The sequence below is a fragment of the Sparus aurata genome, chromosome 9 (genome assembly GCF_900880675.1).
Source record: "Sparus aurata chromosome 9, fSpaAur1.1, whole genome shotgun sequence".
In the NCBI taxonomy this organism is placed as follows: domain Eukaryota; kingdom Metazoa; phylum Chordata; class Actinopteri; order Spariformes; family Sparidae; genus Sparus; species Sparus aurata.
The window spans coordinates 2178647-2201759 of record NC_044195.1 but is presented as its reverse complement, the minus strand read 5'-3'; the positions used below and the strand labels follow the sequence as shown (position 1 = coordinate 2201759).

The following is a 23113-nucleotide window of genomic DNA, read 5'->3' as shown; positions in this document are numbered from 1 at the left end:
CCTGCCTAGAGCTGTGCGATATCACAATTAATATCGAAGTGCGATATAAAAATGTCTACCTTAGGATATAACCCTCTGTTGTTTATATCGTAATTTTAACGTGTAGGCTACTTGTTTAGCACTGTTGCTACACTAACGTTAACGTACACTAAGGTTGTGATTTAATACTCAATGACCATTGGATATCCAAATTTTGAGTTCAAAACAAGTTCATTGTATGAAGGTGAATGTAACTGCACCAACGCTACTGCTTTGTGGTAGCATTTTTACGTCACCCACAAGGACTCGTTTACGGCACCGGTTGCTCGGGAGTAAACAGAAGAGCAAAGCAGCATGGCGGAGATGGAGGAGAGCGCAATGGAAGACGAAAATAACATGACTAGTAACGTTACATCAGATGCGGATATAGAAGCAGAACCCCAAGAAGCCGAGCCGAAAAGGGGGAACCTGAATTCCATCTTTTGGCTTTGGTTTGGTATTAAAAAGTCAGACACCGACCAGACAACGTGAATCTGCAAAACATGCCGCCAACAAGTTGTTACAAGCAACTCAAACACATCTAATCTTTTCTACCACAGTACAGAGACAGCAAGAAGATGCGACAAAGCACTAACATTACCTCAAAACCACAAAGTGACGAAAAGAAAAAAAACACACCAAACGAGCCTGAAAGCTTGGAATAATTCTCATTTGTTTTGACAGTCTTGCAAAAATTCATGAATAAAAGGAGAAAGTGCCATTCATTTGCCTTTCATTCACATGGTTATCAAAAATAGTGCTGAGATGTGATTGATTGAAATATTATATACATATGTAAATATATATATATATATATATATGTATATATATATATATATATATATATATGTATATATATATAAGAAAAAATACTATATTGGGATATATATTGTTATCGGGATATAAAATTAGCTATATCAAGATATAAAATTTTGTCCTTATCGCACATCACTACTCCTGTCTGAAGGTCTGGGCTGACCAGCTGGCCCCCATCTTCACCCAGACCTTCAACATATCCCTGGAGCTGTGTGAATTCCCCTCCTGCTTCAAAAGTGTCACAGCATACGGTGGTGCGGCTGCGAATGGACTGGGGCACCCTACGCTGGGATGGGGCACCTGTGTCCACCAAGCGGACCCCTGGTGGTGCTGGATGGCTGTAAAGTGTCATGGGGTCAGGGGCAACACCACAGGGAGCAGTTCATCTGTCTGTTGAACTCCAAACCGATCTTCCTGTGTACGGGAATCATCTTTCCCGGCCTGGACATGGTATTGCAGGCGGGAGTTGTCACGCTTTCCCACGTAGTAGCTTTTCTGCATCTCGGCAAGTCATTCTTGGTTAGCTGCAGCTTGCAGCTTGGCTTTGCGCTGGGTTAAAGGAATAGTTTTTTGAAGTGGTGCCATATAAAGTACATATCTATTAGAGCTGGTAAATACAGTTCCTTTTAAGGATTCGAGTCATTATGAGTCACTCACTAAACTGAACTGGGTTGTGCGAGTCACTTGAGTCAGTATTGCCAAATCACCATGGAAGCTCAGTCCTAGCCCATTGTCTCTTAACCACTAACGTAGTAAAAAACACAATGCAATAAAACATTATGTAGTGGTATGAGGCACCACTGCCCTATTAGACTTAGTTTGGCTGCATCACGGTCCCTCTGGCTTATTAGCCAATCACTGCTCTTCCCAAGGGGATAAAAGTAGGCCGTGTCCCCCCTCCTGACCTCTCGCTTCCTGCCTTTTCGGCCCGCCTACTTCCGGGTCGTCGTATGTGCCGCTAGCGCCCGAGCACAGGTAAGCGCACATTGCCGTGCTGTTTTTTTGTATATTCGTCCGTGTTTCATTTAATTAAAACCGTCGTTCCCTAATAGACTTGGCGTCTTCACCGCGGTCGAGCCAACCGGTCAGGGACTGTTTATTGCTGCAACCAGAGCATTGGTGAGTGATGACATGCTTCTGCCATTTATTGCTGTAGCCAGGTGCTAAGCCCCTCTTCTGCTCCTCTCCCTCTAACAGTCTGCTGGTTGTGTGCTGCATGGTGGCTGTCTTCCCTGCTACATTTGGTTTCTTCACCCCTCTCCCTCTTTGGGAGGGATGCCAATGCACTCTGACTTATAGCTGGAACTGAAACGCTAACGCTAAGCTAATGCTAACGTTAGCTGCGAGCACAGCTGATTAATCACGGCTTTTACCGCTGCTACCTTGCTACCGCTGCTTCGCCGCTGTCTGCCGCTGTTCTGCTGCTTCGCCGCTGTTCTGCTACCTTGCTACCGCTGCTTCGCCGCTGTCTGTCGCTGTTCTGCTGCTTCGCCGCTGTTCTGCTGCTTTGCTGCTGCTGCTCCGACGGCCTGGCTCTGGTCCGGTCAGCCGCCGGTGGTCAGCCTGTTTCCTGCTGCTAAGTGCGGTGCTGCTTCGTGTGTGTGTGGCTGTCACTCGTACTGGATGCAACGAGTTTGCTAGAACTCTCAGCCACTCACTAAAACTGTAATTCTGCGTGTGTGTGTGTCTTAAGTGCAATCTGGCAAGGTTTGGTTTAATTGTTTATTTATTTATTCCCTGGTTAATGGTTGAATTTCTGTTGTTAATTTGATCAATTTGAGTTAAAACTGTTAAAACTGGTTAATTGTTGAGTTGATATCTCTGGCCAGAGACTTGTTTCTTTTGTTTGTTGGGTTGATTTATTAATCTAATTTAACACTTTTCAGTTTATTAATTGATCATTTACATGTGTGGGCACGCATTATAAAAGATTTTGTCCTTAAATTTGAGCCCTTTTAATCGTGTTTTCCTCTCCCCTTTAGTGCTGAAGGCTGATGGTGGTGGTGGTGGTCCTCCTGGGTGGTGGTGGTCCCCTGTGTGCTGTGTGATCCCTTTTTAAGATTTTCTTTGTTTGCACGTCACGTTTTGCTGTGTGCGTGGGGTGTTCTCCTTTTTCTTTTGGATGTCACTTCCCCTACCAAACCCCTCTCCCAGCCGGTAAGCCTCAGCCTACGTCCCCCTTTTTGGTTGGGCTCCCTTCTTTCTGTTGCATTGCCAATCTTGTGCTTATCTTTTAATAAATAAAATATTGTATATGATCATTGAACGCCGTCTCTCTCTCCCTCCCTGAGTGAACGAACCTGAGTGTCCTTTTCGTTTTGAAGGTAATAATTGACCTTTAGTACGGGTCCTGGGGCCCTAACCCAAGGTGGCGTTGTTGGTATCTGGTGTATAACATAGTAATAGCCCTCGTGTCGCCACAAACCTGGCGTTGTCGGCAGGATACACTCAGTGGAGGTAGAGATGTGTGTTCCATGTTTTCTTTTTGCCTGTTGATTTTCAGATTGCCTTGTGTGTGAATGAATGGCAGCTTGACGAACCAGCGGTGAGTCTATCGTTTTTCTTTTTGTAGCCGTGGCTCTAGCGTTCCGTTTAGCTATAACTTTATCAAAATGGAGGGAGAGCTACAAGAGTTGAGGGATTTGGTGGCACAGTTGAGGGCGGAGAATGACAGATTGCAGCAGGAGCAGGCTGCGCCCGTGCCTGGTCCTAGTGCTGCACCTGCCATTCCTGCTGAACCTCTCCCCACACCGTCCACTTCTATCGCTCCTGTAACAGAGCGACTGGTCCTTGTACCCAGAGATAGAAAGTGCCCAGCGTTTCGGGGTAGATCAGGTATAGGGCTAGAGGAGTGGATTGAGGAAGCTCAGGCTTGCATGAGGGCTCGCCACCTGTCCACATTTGATCAAGCGTTCTTTCTTTTTGACCATCTAGAGGGAGAGGCGCGTGAAGAAATAAAATATCGCTCGACCGCTGATAGAAGTGACCCAGCCAAAATTATCGTGGTATTGCGAGAGCTGTATGGTTGTGCCGACTCGTACGTTGCCTTACAGGAGGCGTTTTTCTCGAGGCGACAACAAGATTGGGAGACTCTGCAAGAGTTCTCCCTCGCGTTAATGAGTTTGATGTCTGCGGTGAAACAAAGTGCTCCAAGCGAGATGCTAAATGCAGATGTTTTGCTGCGCGATCAGTTTATCGAAAATGTCATTGATGGTTCCCTTCGTCGAGAATTAAAACAATTAGTACGCAGGCAGCCTACCGTCTCTCTGCTGGATGCTAGAGCAGAGGCAATTAGGTGGGAGCGAGAGGGATTGCCAGGGGGGTGTGCGCGGCCGAAGCCACTCAGTTCCTTCGTTGATGGGCTTGCAGTGTGGCGTCCAGACTGCTTCTTTAGTGGCTAGTCCACCCCAGGCTTCAGAGCTGCAGGAGGTGAAACAAATGTTGAAGCTCCAACAGGAACAGCTTAAACATCTCACAGAAACTCTTGCTCAGCTGCAGATCAATCAGCAGCGTAACCATTCTTACCGTGGTCCGGTCATCTGCCGGCGATGTCAGCAGCCAGGCCACTTTGCCAGGGAGTGCAGAGGAGAGCGTGCCCCTCCTCAACAGTCAGTGTCTGCTTCCTCGCGGCCAGTCTCCCGGCTGGATCCAGCTCAGCCTTCGGGAAACTAGCGCCCGTCGAACTGCGGAGCCAAAGTTCGAGGGGAGTTGCCGCTGGCTCACCTGTCATGTGGGGGGATCGCAGAGAAGCTAAGCTAATCAGCACTTGTCCACACATGGATGTGGTTATGGGGGGAGTAACAGTTCCTTGTTTAGTGGACACTGGGTCCATGGTGTCCACAGTCCGAGAAAGCTTCTTCCGGCAACACTTTGAGACTTGGGACCAAGAGAAACTTAAGTCTTGCCATTGGCTTCAGCTTCAAGCCGCCAATGGACTGCCCATCCCATACCTTGGCTACTTGGAACTCGAAGTCGAGCTCTGTGGTCGGACTTTGCCAGGGTGTGGGCTACTGGTGGTCAAGGACCCTCCAGCTGATGCATCTCTTCCTGCCCCGGGTGTCTTGGGGATGAACATTTTACGAAGGTGCTACAGCACCTTGTTTGGGCAACATGGCTCTGCCCTGTTTAAGCTACCCACCGTCACTGAAGCACCAAAGTCTGTGGTGCAGGCATTGCAGAGATGCCATCAAGCCTCTCTGACTTCCTCTTTTGATGCCGTTGGTAAGGTTAAGCTGCGAGGCAAGAAAGCTTGCCGTATCTTTGGTGGCACTATGCAGCTTGTTCCAGCTACCTGTTCTGCACAGCATTCTGGGACTACTCTGCTCTTTGAGCCCTCGGATCGGGGTCTCCCTGCTGGACTGCTTGCGTCTCCAGCACTGGTTCAAGTGGAGGGAGGTACTGTGTATATACCTGTCGTAAACGTTGGAACATCTGATGTGCTGCTTTACCCTCGTACAGAGGTCGGTGCATTGCGTGAGGTTTGTGTGGTGAGCTTACCCTCCAGTGTTAAGGAGGTTCCATCTTATCTGGCCACCATTGCGTCCCAGGCTGTGGTTCCTACGCTGCAAGACCAAATAGATGCGGTTGATCTATCTGCTTTGTCAGCTGAAGAACAGAAGGAAGCCAGACTCCTTCTTTGGAAATATGCTTCTGTCTTTTCCACTCACGACAGCGACCTGGGGTGCACCAACCTGATCGCACATGAAATCCCGCTTCTTGACGACACTCCCATCCGTCAACGCTATCGACGTATTCCGCCATCAGAGTACGAAGTAGTCAAGGAGCACATTAACCAGCTGCTAGGTGCACAGGTCATCAGGGAAAGCTGCAGTCCGTTTGTTTCACCGATCGTGCTGGTTAAAAAGAAGGATGGTAGTCTGCGCTTGTGCGTAGACTATCGGCAGCTTAACCACAGGACCCGAAAAGACGCATTTCCTCTTCCTCGGATTGAGGAGTCACTGGATGCACTCACCGGAGCCCGCTGGTTTTCCACTATGGATTTAGCCAGTGGGTACAATCAGGTCCCGGTGGCGGAGGCCGACCGACCCAAGACGGCGTTTTGCACTCCTTTCGGACTTTTTGAGTGGAATCGCATGCCCTTTGGGTTGTGTAATGCACCCAGCACTTTCCAGCGACTTATGCAGCGTGTTTTTGGAGATCAGCAATGTCAGTCGCTGCTCTTGTACCTGGATGACATTGTGGTTTTTTCATCTACCTTTCAACAACATCTTGAGAGACTGGAAGTGGTACTGCAGCGATTACAACACGAGGGCCTGAAGGCCAAGTTGTCAAAGTGCTCCTTTTTTCAACAGGAGGTGCGTTACTTGGGCCACATTATTTCAGCCGAAGGTGTTTCCACTGATCCGAGCAAGCTTGAGGTGGTAGCCAACTGGCAGCCTCCCACCACCATCTTGGCGCTGCGGTCCTTTCTCGGATTTGCAAGCTACTATCGTCGCTTTGTGGAAGGCTTTGCCAAGTTGGCTGCCCCTCTACATCGCCTTGTAGCTGAACTTGTGGGGTCCAAGTCCAGACGCTCTGAACCAGTTGTGGGAAAATGGACAGGAGAACATCAGCGGAGCTTTGAGGCTCTAAAATCTAAGCTTACCACCGCACCCGTGCTGGCATACGCTGACTTCTCCCTTCCTTTCATCTTGGAGGTCGACGCAAGCCATGGGGGCCTGGGCGCAGTGCTATCCCAAGAGCAAGAAGGAAAAGTGCGGCCCATTGCCTTCGCCAGTCGTAGCTTAAGGCCGACTGAACGCAACCCTGTCAATTATAGCTCTATGAAGCTGGAGTTTCTGGCGCTAAAATGGGCTATGACTGATAAATTTCGAGAATACCTGCTTGGCCACAAATGTCTTGTCTTCACAGACAATAATCCGCTTAGCCATCTGTCATCAGCTAAGCTTGGAGCTCTGGAGCAGCGTTGGGCAGCCCAACTTGCGTCATTTGACTTTGAGATCCGTTACCGCTCTGGCAAGAGTAACACAAATGCGGATGCTCTGTCGCGCTTGCATCCTCCCAGAACCACGGACCTTGAGATCATCGTCTCCGGCACATCACTTCCTCAGCCCTTGCAACAGGCTCTCCAGGCCAGTGGGCCTACAGGCTGTCAGGCTGCTGTTCAGGCCCTGCCTCAGCATCTGCCTGCAGACATTGGAGAACTTCAGCGAGCTGATCCTGTGACCCAGGAAGTCCTTGTGTTTTGGCAGCAGAAACGATACCCGAATCATGACGATCGTAAGCGGTTATCTCCACCAGCCTTGGTGCTTCTCAAGCAGTGGGAGCGATTGATTAAACGGGCCGGAGTGGTGTACCGGCAAGTCTCTCGCTCTGACGGGGGAGAACTAGTTCTCCAGGTGCTTTTGCCAGCTGCTTTGAGGGACAAAGTCCTTATGGAGGTCCATCAAAATCATGGGCACCAGGGGGTGGGCAGGACTTTGGAATTGCTCAGGCAGTGGTGCTATTGGCCGGGGATGTCAACCGATGTGAAGCGTTGGTGTCAAACTTGTGAGCGGTGCCAAGTGGCTAAAGACTCTGGGCCACCCGTTCGTAGCTTCATGGGACATCTGCTTGCTTCAGAGCCTAATGAAATCCTGGCAATGGATTTTACAATGCTTGAACCAACCCATAACGGGCTGGAGAACGTCCTTGTGCTGACGGATGTGTTCAGCAAATATACACTCGCCATTCCCACTCGTGACCAGCGTGCCTCTACAGTGGCACAAGCGCTCGTCACGGAGTGGTTCTCCAAGTTTGGTGTTCCAGCGCGCATTCATTCTGATCAGGGTCGCAACTTTGAAAGTGCACTCATTCGACAGCTGTGCGGTCTCTATAACATCGAAAAATCCCGCACCACACCGTACCATCCGGCAGGTAATGGTCAGTGTGAGCGTTTTAATCGCACTCTTCATGACTTGCTGCGCACTTTGCCTCCCTCTAGGAAGCGTGACTGGCACTCCTGTCTACCTCAGATACTGTACGCCTATAACACCACACCGCATCAGTCCACTGGGGAATCGCCATTTTTCCTCATGTTTGGTCGTGAGGCAAGGCTCCCTGTTGACTTCTTGCTGGGAAGAGTGCAGGATCCTGTTGATGGGACAGTGAATGACTGGGTCCGGGAGCATCAGATTCGGTTACATGTGGCTTTTGACGGCGTCCGAGGCCGACTGAAGGAGGCAGCCCAACGCCGGAAGGAAAACCATGACCAGTCTGTCCGGTCAGAACCACTGGTGGTGGGCCAGTCAGTGATTTTAAAGGAGTTTGGTTGGAAGGGTCGGCATAAGATCCAGGATAAGTGGAATCCTGTGGTGCATCGAGTGATCAAAGCTCCCCCTGGCAATGGGGCAGTGTATACAGTTGCACCAGAGGACGACCCTGCCAAAGTCAAACGGGTACATCGAACACTGCTTAAAGCCATAGTTGGGATGGCTGCTTCAGGCGACAACCCTGCTCCTCTTCCCATCATACTTGGCCGGCGGGCAGTGTCTGAGAGCTCCTCTGACGATGAGGACTTGATGGCTGTGGTAAGGGACCCCCTTTTCCCACCAGCTGATCACTCTGCTGGAGAAGCCCAACTGGCTCCTGCATCAGCGACACCCGTTGCTTTAACAGTCCCATTGCACCCTGCTCTTTTGGGTTCTTCGGTCTCTCCCTCTTCTGGGAGCAACGACACCGCTGCGCTACGTGCAGTAACCTTACCCTCAGCACTTCCTGTTCACTCAACAGCACGGTCCCCTTCTCTAAGCACCGCCCCCTTGGCAGTCCCTCAATCAGGGAACGATGAAGCTGTCAGGCGACGGACAACCCGATCTACCGCTGGACACCACTCAAACCTCCATCACTTACCCAGGCCTGCCAGTGAGGTTGCTCAGGCGGGGCCCTCAGCCGTTCAGTCAAGTGCTGTGTCTGCTTTCTTTAGACCATGGTCTTAGAGTTGAGTTTCTTAAGTGCATCGTCGGGTCGACGATGAAAATGGGGGGGGGTGGATTGTAGTGGTATGAGGCACCACTGCCCTATTAGACTTAGTTTGGCTGCATCACGGTCCCTCTGGCTTATTAGCCAATCACTGCTCTTCCCAAGGGGATAAAAGTAGGCCGTGTCCCCCCTCCTGACCTCTCGCTTCCTGCCTTTTCGGCCCGCCTACTTCCGGGTCGTCGTATGTGCCGCTAGCGCCCGAGCACAGGTAAGCGCACATTGCCGTGCTGTTTTTTTGTATATTCGTCTGTGTTTCATTTAATTAAAACCGTCGTTCCCTAATAGACTTGGCGTCTTCACCGCGGTCGAGCCAACCGGTCAGGGGCTGTTTATTGCTGCAACCAGAGCATTGGTGAGTGATGACATGCTTCTGCCATTTATTGCTGTAGCCAGGTGCTAAGCCCCTCTTCTGCTCCTCTCCCTCTAACAGTCTGCTGGTTGTGTGCTGCATGGTGGCTGTCTTCCCTGCTACGTTTGGTTTCTTCACCCCTCTCCCTCTTTGGGAGGGATGCCAATGCACTCTGACTTATAGCTGGAACTGAAACGCTAACGCTAATGCTAACGTTAGCTGCGAGCACAGCTGATTAATCACGGCTTTTACCGCTGCTACCTGCTACCGCTGCTTCGCCGCTGTCTGCCGCTGTTCTGCTGCTTCGCCGCTGTTCTGCTACCTTGCTACCGCTGCTTCGCCGCTGTCTGCCGCTGTTCTGCTGCTTCGCCGCTGTTCTGCTGCTTTGCTGCTGCTGCTCCGACGGCCTGGCTCTGGTCCGGTCAGCCGCCGTTGGTCAGCCTGTTTCCTGCTGCTAAGTGCGGTGCTGCTTCGTGTGTGTGTGGCTGTCACTCGTACTGGATGCAACGAGTTTGCTAGAACTCTCAGCCACTCACTAAAACTGTAATTCTGCGTGTGTGTGTGTCTTAAGTGCAATCTGGCAAGGTTTGGTTTAAATGTTTATTTATTTATTCCCTGGTTAATGGTTGAATTTCTGTTGTTAATTTGATCAATTTGAGTTAAAACTGTTAAAACTGGTTAATTGTTGAGTTGATATCTCTGGCCAGAGACTTGTTTCTTTTGTTTGTTGGGTTGATTTATTAATCTAATTTAACACTTTTCAGTTTATTAATTGATCATTTACATGTGTGGGCACGCATTATAAAAGATTTTGTCCTTAAATTTGAGCCCTTTTAATCGTGTTTTCCTCTCCCCTTTAGTGCTGAAGGCTGACGGTGGTGGTGGTGGTCCTCCTGGGTGGTGGTGGTCCCCTGTGTGCTGTGTGATCCCTTTTTAAGATTTTCTTTGTTTGCACGTCACGTTTTGCTGTGTGCGTGGGGTGTTCTCCTTTTTCTTTTGGATGTCACTTCCCCTACCAAACCCCTCTCCCAGCCGGTAAGCCTCAGCCTACGTCCCCCTTTTTGGTTGGGCTCCCTTCTTTCTGTTGCATTGCCAATCTTGTGCTTATCTTTTAATAAATAAAATATTGTATATGATCATTGAACGCCGTCTCTCTCTCCCTCCCTGAGTGAACGAACCTGTGTGAGTGTCCTTTTCGTTTTGAAGGTAATAATTGACCTTTAGTACGGGTCCTTGGGCCCTAACCCAAGGTGGCGTTGTTGGTATCTGGTGTATAACATAGTAATAGCCCTCGTGTCGCCACAATTATATACATGATTGGAAAAATAGGTAGGTAAAAAGGTACTAAAATAAAATAAAACAAAATAAAACAAATAAATAATAGTGAACTGAGGTAGGAACGGTTTAAATGGATAACGTTCTCAAATAGAGATAATAATAGCCTACTTACAATATACTACTTAATATTTTTATATAATATTTATATATGTATTTTATTTTGCAAAGATCAGTCGACCTCATTTCATTTTATTATGCTACATCTATACACCAAACCTACAGTAGCCTAGGCTACCTGCAGAACATTGTGTATGTTATTTCAGATTCTCAAATAACATACACAATATTCTGCAGGTAGCCTACAACAGAAGCCATTCTTCCACTTCTGAATTTCAGAAGTGGAAGAATGGCTTCTGTTGTACTATGACAGGGATGGGCTTTTCACGCTGACTCAAGGAAGTCTAACCCAGAGAATTCACTCCCTCGTCTGCTTTGCAGAATGTAGCCAGCTGTTAACACTATCCTGCCCTGACTCGAGTCGCGGCCGTTTCCTGCCTCGCGGCTCGCAAGCTAGTGCTACGTCGAGTCGGCTGTGTTTCCGGCTGTGTGCTACGAGCTACTTGCTACAAGCTACTAGGTATGAGCTTGCTGCGCGCTACGAGCTTGCTACGAGCTACTGGCTAAGAGCTTGCTACAAGTGTTTCCCGCATTGGCTTGCGGGCTGGCTTGCAGGCTAGCTTGCGAGCCGCGAGGCTGGAAACACAGCTGACTCGTAGCTTGCGAGCCCCGATGCCAGAAACGCAGCCAACTCGTAGCTTCCGAGCCCCGATGCCGGAAACGAAGCCGACTCGTAGCTTGCGAGCCCCGATGCCAGAAATGCAGCCGACTTGTAGCTTGCAAGCCATGAGGCTGGAAACGCCCACGACTCGAGTCAGGGCGGGATAGTACAAACAGCCGGCTACATTCTGCAAGCTAGCCCGCAAGCCGATGAGGGAAACACTCGTAGCTAGAAGCAAGCTTGTAGCAATCCCGAGCTAGCGGGCTACACGCTTTCTTTGTATACAGCTCTACGCAATCCTATTTATCATTTTAGATTTAATTATAGTAGGACTCAAGTGATTCGAGTTAGCGATACTAGAGATTCGCCACTCACTGGTTATTTTAATGAACCGGGTTAAAGATCCGAAAGAGTCAAGATTCATACACCTCTAATATTTATAGTCGATCTGTTCCCTACCGTAATCACCGATCAGCGCAGCCTCAGTTTGGAGAAGTAGAGAGCTGCTCCAGCCCAGACGCTCAGCTTTGTACTGCAGTGAACGGAGTCCAGATGGAAAGTGAATTTTAACCACATAAAACAAGGCTCACCTAAAAAAATCTATAACAGTTCAAGTGTACGTTGTATAGAGAAAATTCCCAGCGCTTTACATCGCCGTCAGACCGCCCTTTCTTTTGGCACTATATTTCTCAACTGTTGAACCTCCGTATCCCTACGCATTAGTGCAACTGGGCAACAGATGATCTGCGAGCGGTGAAATACAGTGCGAGGCCCAGTTGCTGGACTAGAGGTTTGCTTTCGATAAAAACTCATGTTGCTCATGTTTTGTTGTGAAGGGACTGCCGGGTCCTACTTATGGTTGACTGTACTGTATGCTAACCGTGTTATTGCGCTCGCTAGGAGCTCATTCAGGTTGATCCAGCTTGTATAGTCTTGCCGCCGTGTTTGATCACAATACATCGTATTCCGGCTCAATCAGCGGACGATAAACAAACCTCAATTCGCTTGCCGGCCACTGTTTGACGGAGAGAAGACTGCTGTGCACCACATGGTCGTTGTGTTATTCTTTGTTGTCTGCTAAGAGCTCGCTTAGCTTCTTTCCCCTTTTACTAATACACACACACACACACACACACACACACACACACACACACACACACACGCGTAATCTTATGAGCAATTGGTTGGAAACTCATAGTTAATAACCCCGCTATAATTAAGACACGTGATATATATTCCCTCTTATTGACATTTTGAGGTGGACTCCTCGGTAGCACGACTACCCTTTTTCGGAACCGTGGGTATTATCCCTCCAAATTGACCTCATGTGTACTTAAACTACACATGAAGCCAAAAATGACGTAAAAGTAATCTTTGTTCAAACTCTGCGCACATGTGTAGTGATTGCCTTGAGTCGACACATTCACGGCCGCCATTTTTGAATTCCAGCTATATTATTCAGTTGAATCGGAATCATCACCTCAGAATCCCTGTTCTCACGGGACTTCGCCAAGTCACATTCGGCGCCTCCTGTAATCTCTCCGACAAGATTTCCCAAGTCATGCCCACTAATTTGTAGTCAGGTGAACATGACTTCCCTAACCACGTTCGGCCATCTTTGTAGTTTTTACAAAGGACTCCCTACTCCTGCTCACACACACACACACACACACACACACACAATACACACACACACACATATATATATAGTTCCACCCACTTATGTTTGGTTTGCTTGTATTTTTATGGTGCTAGTTCTAGAGAACAACTGTTGTTTATTGAAGTAGGTGTTTTATGTTTTGGAGAAAGCTTTAATAAACACTGTTGATTTTAACTGAGCAGCATCTGTGATTATTTTGCACAGTGCCATGTTGTAATAACAGCTGGTTGAGATGGTCAGTGCTCGGATTTATGCCTTCCCTCTTATTATTCTTATTGATATTTTCATAATATTGTCAATTTCATTAATTTCAGGCTTTGAGACTAAAGGTATATCATTTGATTATTGATCCCTGATTTCAGGTTGGTGCCCCTTGTTCATTAATGAATCATAGTTACCTACGTTTCATTAATTAACTATAATAATTTCATTAATTAATAACAACAGTTTAATTAATAATCAATAATCAATATCGATTCCCAACAGCAGCTATGTTTCTTGGGTGACCGGGCCTCAGTCTAATGTGGTGGTTGATAATCTGGCCAAGTGGCAATTTTTTTTATAGAAATAAATCGGACCTAAAATAGAACCTTGTGGTACACCACAGGAAATGGGCATTGTAGTTAAAGAGTAATTACCTGGTGATCAGCTCAAAGATGAGAATAAAACCAACTCAAAACAGCATATTTGATGCCAACCCAGGTTTTCAGGTGGTCTAAAAAAAATGGTGTGATCAACTGTGTCAAAACCTGCACTTAAATCTTAAAGGTCCCATACTATGGTCATTTCTTTTTCCTGACATGGTTCCCTGATGTCTAAATGGAATGTTAGTAACATGCTTTGGTCGAAAAAAGCTGAAGGACTGAGCACAGCAGGATTCTTGAAACACCAGTTTCACAGCCCTGCTCCAGGTGGCCAGTTTTAGATAGATAGATAGATAGATAGATAGATAGATAGATAGATAGATAGATAGATAGAATTACTTTAATGATCCCAGACTGGGAAATTATTTTGTTACAGCAGTAGTGGGTCCGCAAATAAAACATTTCATACATAAAATAAATAGAATCCAATATATACATAGTGTATATATACAGTGCACAGTGTGCTATAAACAGTAAACAATAACTAGACAATTCCCCGCCGGGAAATTGCGAGAGTGGGCGGTGCGCTTTGCCCCGTGACGAAAAAGCAAACATGGCATCAGCAAAGTTTCCTCACCATCAAGCGGGAAAGGCCTTAAGGAACACACGCATCAAGTTTTGTGGTCCTAGCTTCAGAAATGTGGAAATGGCAGCGAGTTAAAAAAGGGTGCAGTTTTGAAATTTCTCCTCCCGATTTACATTGGAGTAAATGGAGCATTTGAGAGCTACTCTTGTCGGTTAGCGGTCGATAATTCAAAAACCGTAAATCCTACCGATAAAGTAGACACATTGGGAGAAAGAAGACAAGTGTGGCTACAACTCTGGAAAATATCACTGTTTTTGAGCCTAATTTGTGGCCAGGATCGTCACGGAAAAAGAACATTTCTGAGCAAATTTTTGAGTCTCTCTCACTCTGTCAGTTGGCCCTCTCCACTCTGCTGCACGAACACTCCGCCATACACAATCATTGAAAACCCTGAATTTTTCCAAAATCACTCACCGTCATTCAAGGATCACAGTTCAAAAACTACACATCATAGGAAAAAAGTTCAAATACAACTTAAATACTCAGGACTTGTGCCTACATTTTAAAGCTGAAATGGTGTTTCTACGTGAACGTATGCCAGAGCAGGAGATGTTTGAAAAACGTCGCAGATTTGCGACTTTTTTGACCTCGCCCCATTCATTCCTTATGGGAAATTTATCGTCGCGAAAAACTGCGTATTCGTAAAGCTGAATGATAGCAACCCGAGTCCGATCGAGCCGCACATTGAATGAGCGAAAAAATAATCATTAAATGTAGTTTAAATGTTGGGAAATATACTGTGTGTGTGCGTTTGTGTGCATGTGAGTGCACGCTTAAGCATGGCTGTGTGTGTGTGTGTGTACATGTCTCTCTGTCTGTCTGTCCGTCTCATGTGTGTCTCCTGTCTGTCTGTCTGTCCGATGTGTGTCTCCTGTCTGTCTGTCTGTCTGTCTGATGTGTGTCTCCTTTCTGTCTGTATGATTTATGTCTCCTGTCTGTCTGTCTGATGTATGTCTCCTGTCGGTCTGTCTGTCTGTCTGTCACTCTCTCTCTTTGCCCAGCTGATTTCGGTTGCGAGGTGACAGTTGGCAGGGGCCGTAGCAACGACTCAGCATTCACACTAATAAATTCCAGAAGAACAACACTAACTATTACATCAACACCACTTACTACAGACAGGGACCGATGCTGACGTAACTCCAGCTAATACAGCGATCAGGTGTCATTGACAGGCAGCCGGTTCGCAATGCTAACATGTTATAATATGTTTAAACAGCAGTACATCCACACGTATATCAGCCTGGAACAGGGAGACGTCTAGGTTATTCACCCCATCACTTTCGTCACGTTGTTTTTTATCGTTTGGTTCGTCGGTCAAGTTAAACGCGATGAAGATGGACAGGTTTGGCAGTGGACTTGTGACGTGACGTCTGTTTTGACAACGTCATTTGGTGATGCATTCAAATCGGTTTAGAAAGCTGGGAAAAATCACACTCCGTTGCTTTTCACATAGGCGTGAGAAAGTCACAGATTACCATAAATGACAACCAATTCCTCAGTCTGAAATGTATGGTTAACATGGGGGGATCTATGTGTGTGTGTGTAGGTGTGCATGGGGATATTGTCTATGTAATGAATGAAGATAATCTAGTATTACCCATTAATTTCTTATGCCAGTCAATTTTCACCAGGAATACCACAGCTGTTACAAAGTTGATCAGACAAGTCAAGATCCAATTAAAGTGGTAATCAGCAATTTGATATTTTCAGATGGCTAGTGTTGAGGATAACCAAAGGTCTTAACAAAATCAAAGGAAAAACACCTATGAATGATGAAGTGGCAATACCAGATATACACTGCAGAAAGGAGGGGGCTACCACTGGTGAACACACAGGCATGATTGACACTTCTCAGACACTCACCTTTACTGTCACTGGTTGTCTTGATTTCACAGTTGCGACTTCTTGAAAACCAAGAGCCACTGGCTGACTATTTTATCCAATATAACAAACACGTTGTTGTACAGACTATACATTTAACTTCTTGATTACAAAACAAACCACCTGTCACAGCCAGCATTCCAATATGACACTAATCAAGTTGCTTCTTTTAGAAACACACAAATAAGTAATGGCTAACAATAACACATATGAAATACTTTTTCCCCCCATAATGTAACATTAAAATTGTTTCCTGTACGAACACTTATGACAATTTCCAACACCTTCAACACCATATAACATTTATACAAAAGGAAACAAACACGTATCCAAACACGAACATTTATTAGAGAACAAAAATAACATATGAACAACTCCTTCACAAACTCCTCCTACTCCACCACACCTTCTCCTCCTACAACAAAAAACATAAACACACGCAAATACATTATTACACTTCAATTACACTCACATATAATGGCACACATTGAATGTAACAAACTACCACATTTAAAACTCACCGTTCTCCAGTTCATCCACCACCAGCATGTCTTCATCACTAATCTCTGCAAATAGCCACAATTATTATACTGTTAGATGAAGTGTTGCAGTTTTTCCCACACTGACTTTCACTATACTTATACTGCTGACTCACACAGTAACTTTACTTACCAGATGACAAAGGCTTCAATAGCTGTTGAAGCTGCTGGACCTGAAGCTTCAATTCTTCGATTTTACTTTTCTGCTCCTGGACAGTCCGGCGAAGCCATGCTGCTTTCTTGACTGCTGTCTGAAGCTTCCGGTAAAGTCTGCAGATGAATTTCATGCACCTGCTGCTGGTCTGCAGGCACTGCTCATAGCGCTGCTGATGTGGCAGCACGGTGTCTAGGCAGGAATACTGCAACATACATAACATACAAACATTTCCCAAATATAAATTAATGCTACCTAATCCTTATATTTCCAGTACACAGGTAGGCAACCAACACACATACTGCATTGATCCGAATATAGGAAAAGGTTTTTTCGATGAAAATTATGTTAAAAGTGGGTTCATCTTTTAATCGGGGTCTAACCATTGAAACATGCTGATAGTCGTCTGGGTCGCTACACGACCGCAACGGCAGAGGGCGCCAGCTTATTGTAGAGACGTCACTGACACTGTGGCTGGGGTTATGTATCGACTTGGAGGTGCGTAAAAATTGTCACAAGTATTACAGATAGCTTCGAGAGCAGCGCTGTGCGCTCTGGCCCCCGGTGCTACGGGTAACCATGGCAACAGGTAAATAAAAGGCTAACGGAGAAATACAGATGACTCAGCTCGCATCTTGATTGGCTGTTCTTCCGGTCCACGTGACATCACACGCTGTGCGTGCTCGGCTCCGCTCGTAACACCCCACACATTACAGGATTTCTAGTCACAAATATTAAACATGTTCATTGTTTACGATCTCTCCTTCCGACGCCTTCCGAGCGGATCTGACCGGACAAAATCACTCTTAACATACCCGCGGCCACAGGAAAATCAGACACGATGTCCTTTGCAAACATCAGATGATCGTTCCTTTGCTGGCTTTGATCGTAAGGGGGAAATCGGGACAAAAATCACCCCGATTATTCTGTAGTGTGTACAATCCTTAAGATGGAACTTCCATATCTGTGCAGTGAACACTGTTTTAGCACAAAGGTGACATCATCCAGTGTTTTGAAAGCATTAGGGGAGTTTGAGCCTACCACTGTGCGAGAAGCTGGAAGGTTTGTGAGGCTACTGGAGGAGGATGCTTTCAGCTTTCTCCTGAAAATATTTCATTGCATCATGCCTCATGTGCACATTCTCTTCAGCCAGCTCCAGAGGCGGACCATCAACTCACTTTACTGCAGTGTGTGTGTGTGGTTCTGCCCCCTGCTGGTGGACGGGTTTACTGCAAGTTTGTGTGTGTGTGTGTGTGTGTGGTGCCGCCCCCTGCTGATGGACGGGTTAACTGCAGTGTGTGTGTGTATGTGTGTGTGTGTGTGTGTGTGTGTGTGGTGCCGCCCTCTGCTGGTGGACGGGTTTACTGCAGTGTGTGTGTGTGTGTGTGTGGTGCCGCCCCCTGCCGATGGACGGGTTTACTGCTGTGTGTGTGTGTGGTGCCGCCCCCTGCTGGTGGACGGGTTTACTGCAGTGTGTGTGTGTGTGTGTGTGGTGCCGCCCCTTGCAGGTGGATGGGTTTACTGCAGTGTGTGTGTGTGGTGCCGCCCTCTGCTGGTGGACGGGTTTACTGCAGTGTGTGTGTGTGATGCCACCCCCTGCTGGTGGACGGGTTTACTGCAGTGTGTGTGTGTGTGTGTGTGTGTGTGTGTGTGTGTGTGTGTGTGTGTGGTGCCGCCCTCCGCTGGTGGACGGGTTTACTGCAGTGTGTGTGAGTGGTGCCGCCCTCTGCTGGTGGACGGGTTTACTGCAGTGTGTGTGTGTGTGTGTGGTGCCGCCCTCTGCTGGTGGACGGGTTTACTGCAGAGTGAGTGTGGTGCCGCCCCCTGCTAGTGGACGGGTTTACTGCAGTGTGTGTGTGTGTGGTGCTGCCCTCTGCTGGTAGATGGGTTTACTGCAGTGTGTGTGGTGCCGCCCCCTGCTGGTGGACGGGTTTACTGCAGTGTGTGTGTGTGTGTGTGTGTGGTGCCGCCCCTTGCAGGTGGATGGGTTTACTGCAGTGTGTGTGTGTGGTGCCGCCCTCTGCTGGTGGACGGGTTTACTGCAGTGTGTGTGTGTGATGCCACCCCCTGCTGGTGGACGGGTTTACTGCAGTGTGTGTGTGTGTGTGTGTGTGTGTGTGTGTGTGTGTGTGTGTGGTGCCGCCCTCCGCTGGTGGACGGGTTTACTGCAGTGTGTGTGAGTGGTGCCGCCCTCTGCTGGTGGACGGGTTTACTGCAGTGTGTGTGTGTGTGTGTGGTGCCGCCCTCTGCTGGTGGACGGGTTTACTGCAGAGTGAGTGTGGTGCCGCCCCCTGCTAGTGGACGGGTTTACTGCAGTGTGTGTGTGTGTGTGTGTGTGTGTGTGGTGCTGCCCTCTGCTGGTAGATGGGTTTACTGCAGTGTGTGTGGTGCCGCCCCCTGCTGGTGGACGGGTTTACTGCAGTGTGTGTGTGTGTGTGGTGCCGCCCCCTGCTGGTGGACGGGTTGGATGTGCGTGGACCGCGAGGGCCCGTTCAACGCTGCTTGCAGCTTTAATTAGGGCCCGAGCAGGGAACCTGCAAGGACCCTATTGTAATTGAAATGATTTTTATTATCAGGGCCCGAGCAGGGAACCTGCGAGGTCCCTATTGTGATCGTAATGATTATTAGGGCCCGAGCAGGGAACCTGCAAGGACCCTATTGTAATTGAAATAATTTTTAGGGCCCGAGCAGGTCATCGACCTGTGAGGTCCCTATTGTAATTGGAAGAATTATTCTTCATTAGGGCCCGAGCAGGTAGACCTGCGAGGTCCCTATTGTTATTGGAAGGACAGAAATTTTCTTCTCCAAGTTTGAATGCAGTTTTGGATGCCTGAACATACCCAAAAACTCACCAAATTTGGAATATATGTAACATCTGGCGAAAATTGTGATCTAGCATTGTCATTGGGCATGGTCGTGACCTGCGGGCTCTGTAGCGCCCCCTAATGTTCATCCCCGCCTCCCACAAGTGCGTAGAAGAACGAAATTCAATACGCAGATTCCTCATGAGCAGACGCACAAAAAAGTCTGGGGGACAATACTGTCACTCCAACAGGAAGGCAGCCATTTAGATGTGTGGCGGCGTTTTTGTCCAATTCATGCCTACTTTGAAAATTATCTTGTCCTAGAGCTTAAACACCACAGTCTTCCAATTAACTCAGTAATTTTCTTCATGCCTTGAAGAACAAAAGTTATGGAAATCATTCAGCTGCACCAAACTTTAGTGGGCGGTGCGGTGGAAACCATTTTTTCCTCACGCCGTCAAGCATCGAGACTTTATAACTTCAACATACAATTTCCTATCGCCACTTCAAAGTCACTCAGTAGCATCCTGTGACCTTGAAGATGAAAAGTTATTAAAATCTTTATCCTACGTCATACCTGCTGGCCACAGTGGAGCGGGCAATTCGAATCCTTCGCCGTAAAGCATCATGTCCTCATAACTTCTTCATACAATTTCCTATCTCGGCCAAATCTCTCAGGAATGCAGAGGGAGTCGCCCTGATGAGATCTGTATGGTCATGGGGCGTGGCGGTGACGCGTGGGCTCTGTAGCGCCCCCTATTGTGATGCCCCGCCTCCTACTTGTACATAGAAGGACGAAAATTGGTACGCACCTTCATCATGACCAGACGCACAAAAAACCCATTTGGATGCTTACTCTCACTCCAACAGGAAGTCAGTTATTTTGATGTGTGGCGGAATTTTTGACAAATTCATGCCTACTTTGAAAATGATCTGGTCCTAGAGCTTAAACACCACTGTCTTCACATTAACTCAGTAATTTTCTTCATGCCTTGGAGAACAAAAGTTATTAAAATCTTTCAGCTGCGACATGCTTTAGTGGGTGGGGCGGTGGAAACCATTTTTTCCCCTCGCGGTCAAACATCAAGGCTTTATAACTTTAACATACAATTTCCTATCCACACCGAACTTCTATTAAGTGTAGAGGCTGTCTCCCCAAATAAATCTCAACATCAATACTAAGTCGGCCATTTTGATTTTGGCCGCCATTTTGAAATATCTTCATACTTAAATTATCTCCTCCTACAGATGTAACACCACCGACTTCAAAGTCACTCAGTAGCATCCTCTGACCTTGAAGATGAAAAGTTATCGAAATCTTCATCCTACGTCATACCTGCTGGCCACAGTGGAGCAGTCAATTCAAATCCTTCGCCGTAAAGCATCGTGTCCTCATAACTTCTTCATACAATGTTCTATCTCGGCCAAATCTAGAGGGAATCTAGAGGGAGTTGCCCTGAATAGATCTGTGCATCAATACTGTGTCATATCAATAGCGCCACCCACTGGAAACCCACTGGAAACATGAGGTAAGTATTATCTCAGTCAATGTTGGCGCCCTACATGCATATACATAAATGAAATTTGGCATGCATGTGTGTTATGACAAGACGCACAAATGACTCATTTACACCCACACTCTCAGTCCAACAGGAAGTGGTCAATTTTGCTTAGCAGCACATGAATTTATGGTGTACGTGATGCAAGTCGCCACTAGATGGCATTGTTGTCTTTCAAGGCACATGTATCCTGTCTGAATAACCTCTGAGTAATTCCATTCAATTCCAGTAAGTCAGCCGCATATTTATCAGATTTTATTGAAACTTCAAAAGGTGGCAGCACGCACTTCTTGGAATAAAAATTAGCAAACAAAGCAGAACTTAGATCAAAAGCTTGACACTGATAGACAGCCATAAATACATTGTTGAAAGAAGGCAATTGAAGCATTATTCTACACTCATTTATGTGCAGTAATGACAAACATAGTCAGATGTACATGGCATTTGCAGGTAGTTTTGTCTACATTGCACGTTACAACAGGGCATATTTGAAGGGTAATGGGTAGAGCCACATAATGGATAAGTGAGTGGTAGTGAGCCACAGCACACAATTTTCAAATAAGCCAATTTGCTAAGAATGCCATTTGCGTGTTGTGTCTGCCCTGTCAATGTGGCACACAACAAGATGTGTGTAGTTGTGATTCTGCCCTACTTTTCCGCGATGAACGAAGTGGCTTCCCCTGCGATATGAAACAACTGAGTGAGTTCTGTGGTTAAACACAGCTACTGCAGGACGCTGGTCAAACCTGGTCACTTGACTGCTGTCCCTTTCCAAAAGGAAGAATCACCTCTGGCTGCACTCCACTACCTATCTAAATCTGTGGCATTCCACTTCCATCCTCCCCTATGATGCGCTGCCTTCCTGCCTTCACAGTGATAGCAGAAGACACACTGCATGAAAAGTGGGATTTTCGGCCCCTTAAACGCCCGGAAATCTCCCTAATTTTCGGTAGTTAACGACAATTTACAGGCTGTGAACGTGGCGTTTGTCTGTGCCGAAAATTGTCGGAAACGAACCATGACGTTAGCGGAGCTCCCGGAGGTGCAAACGCCTCTAATTTGCATATGAATAGCAGCGAAACCACGCCTGGCCAGAGAATGTATGGGCTGGCTTGAATATCCTCATTCAGTATTGGATGAAACCACTACTCATAAACAAGCATAATCGCTCGTGATTGGTCACCCTGGGTCATTATAAATGTAAACCCCGGTGGGAATATATACATATTATATTTATATATTTATATGATTTATTCATTCATTTATATTTATGATATCATCAATGACATTAATGAATTTACTGAGGAAAGGAACATTTGCCAGGAAGGAGTTGTTTATTCAAAGAAAGAGTTTTATTAGCACAAACACACAGCATGTACAAAGCATAATCTGCCCACACAACAAACGGGAAGCTCACAAGAGGCCCAAAATCCTAAAGCACCGAAGTGTCTGTTTTTGCAGACTTCTGTGGTGTGCTGCCCTGTACTTCGGAATCGCCTCTCATGTGACAGCAGTGTGGCACAGAGCTCGGTGAGCTCCCGGCTGCGAAAGGACGGAGGTCGCACAATTCATCCAGACACCCGCCATCTTGTGCCGTCTTCCTCCTCAGACATCAGGTCCATGGCGGCGCACTTCCAAAGGTCCACCTCATCCTCAGCTAGCACATTGTCTCGCTTCCAGCAGCTGTAAAAACAATCAATAAAGACGGTCAGTACTGCGCGATGCACTGCGTATGGATACAACACATCTATTATTTAATAGAATAATAGTCACATTGACCAAAAACTGATCTAATCTAATAAATCTTACCCTCTTTGTCCTCGATCGACTCCGAGCTGAACTCCTCACAGCTTCTGCCTGCGATGCAAGATCTGGTTGTTTGTTGTCCTGCGTACTGTCTCGTAATGTCTTACAGGCAGCTGGAAAACAATTAAAAAGACTGGTATGAATAAAGAAACGTAAGTCACAGTAAAATTAAGCGAGGGAGAAAACAGTAACAGTTACTTACACACAATGGCGTCATTATCGGCATCGTGTAAATCTGGACTTCCAGACATAGCTCCGAGC

At 47.0% G+C, this 23113-nt stretch overlaps 1 long non-coding RNA gene across 1 annotated transcript; it reads left to right on the top strand.

The window, feature by feature from the left end:
- The first annotated feature begins 1518 nt into the window (after positions 1–1518).
- On the top strand, positions 1519–3100 carry LOC115588364 (uncharacterized). The gene is made up of 2 exons (XR_003985323.1): positions 1519–1809; positions 1887–3100. It is a non-coding gene; the product is annotated as an uncharacterized LOC115588364 (long non-coding RNA).
- The last annotated feature ends 20013 nt before the right edge of the window (positions 3101–23113 follow it).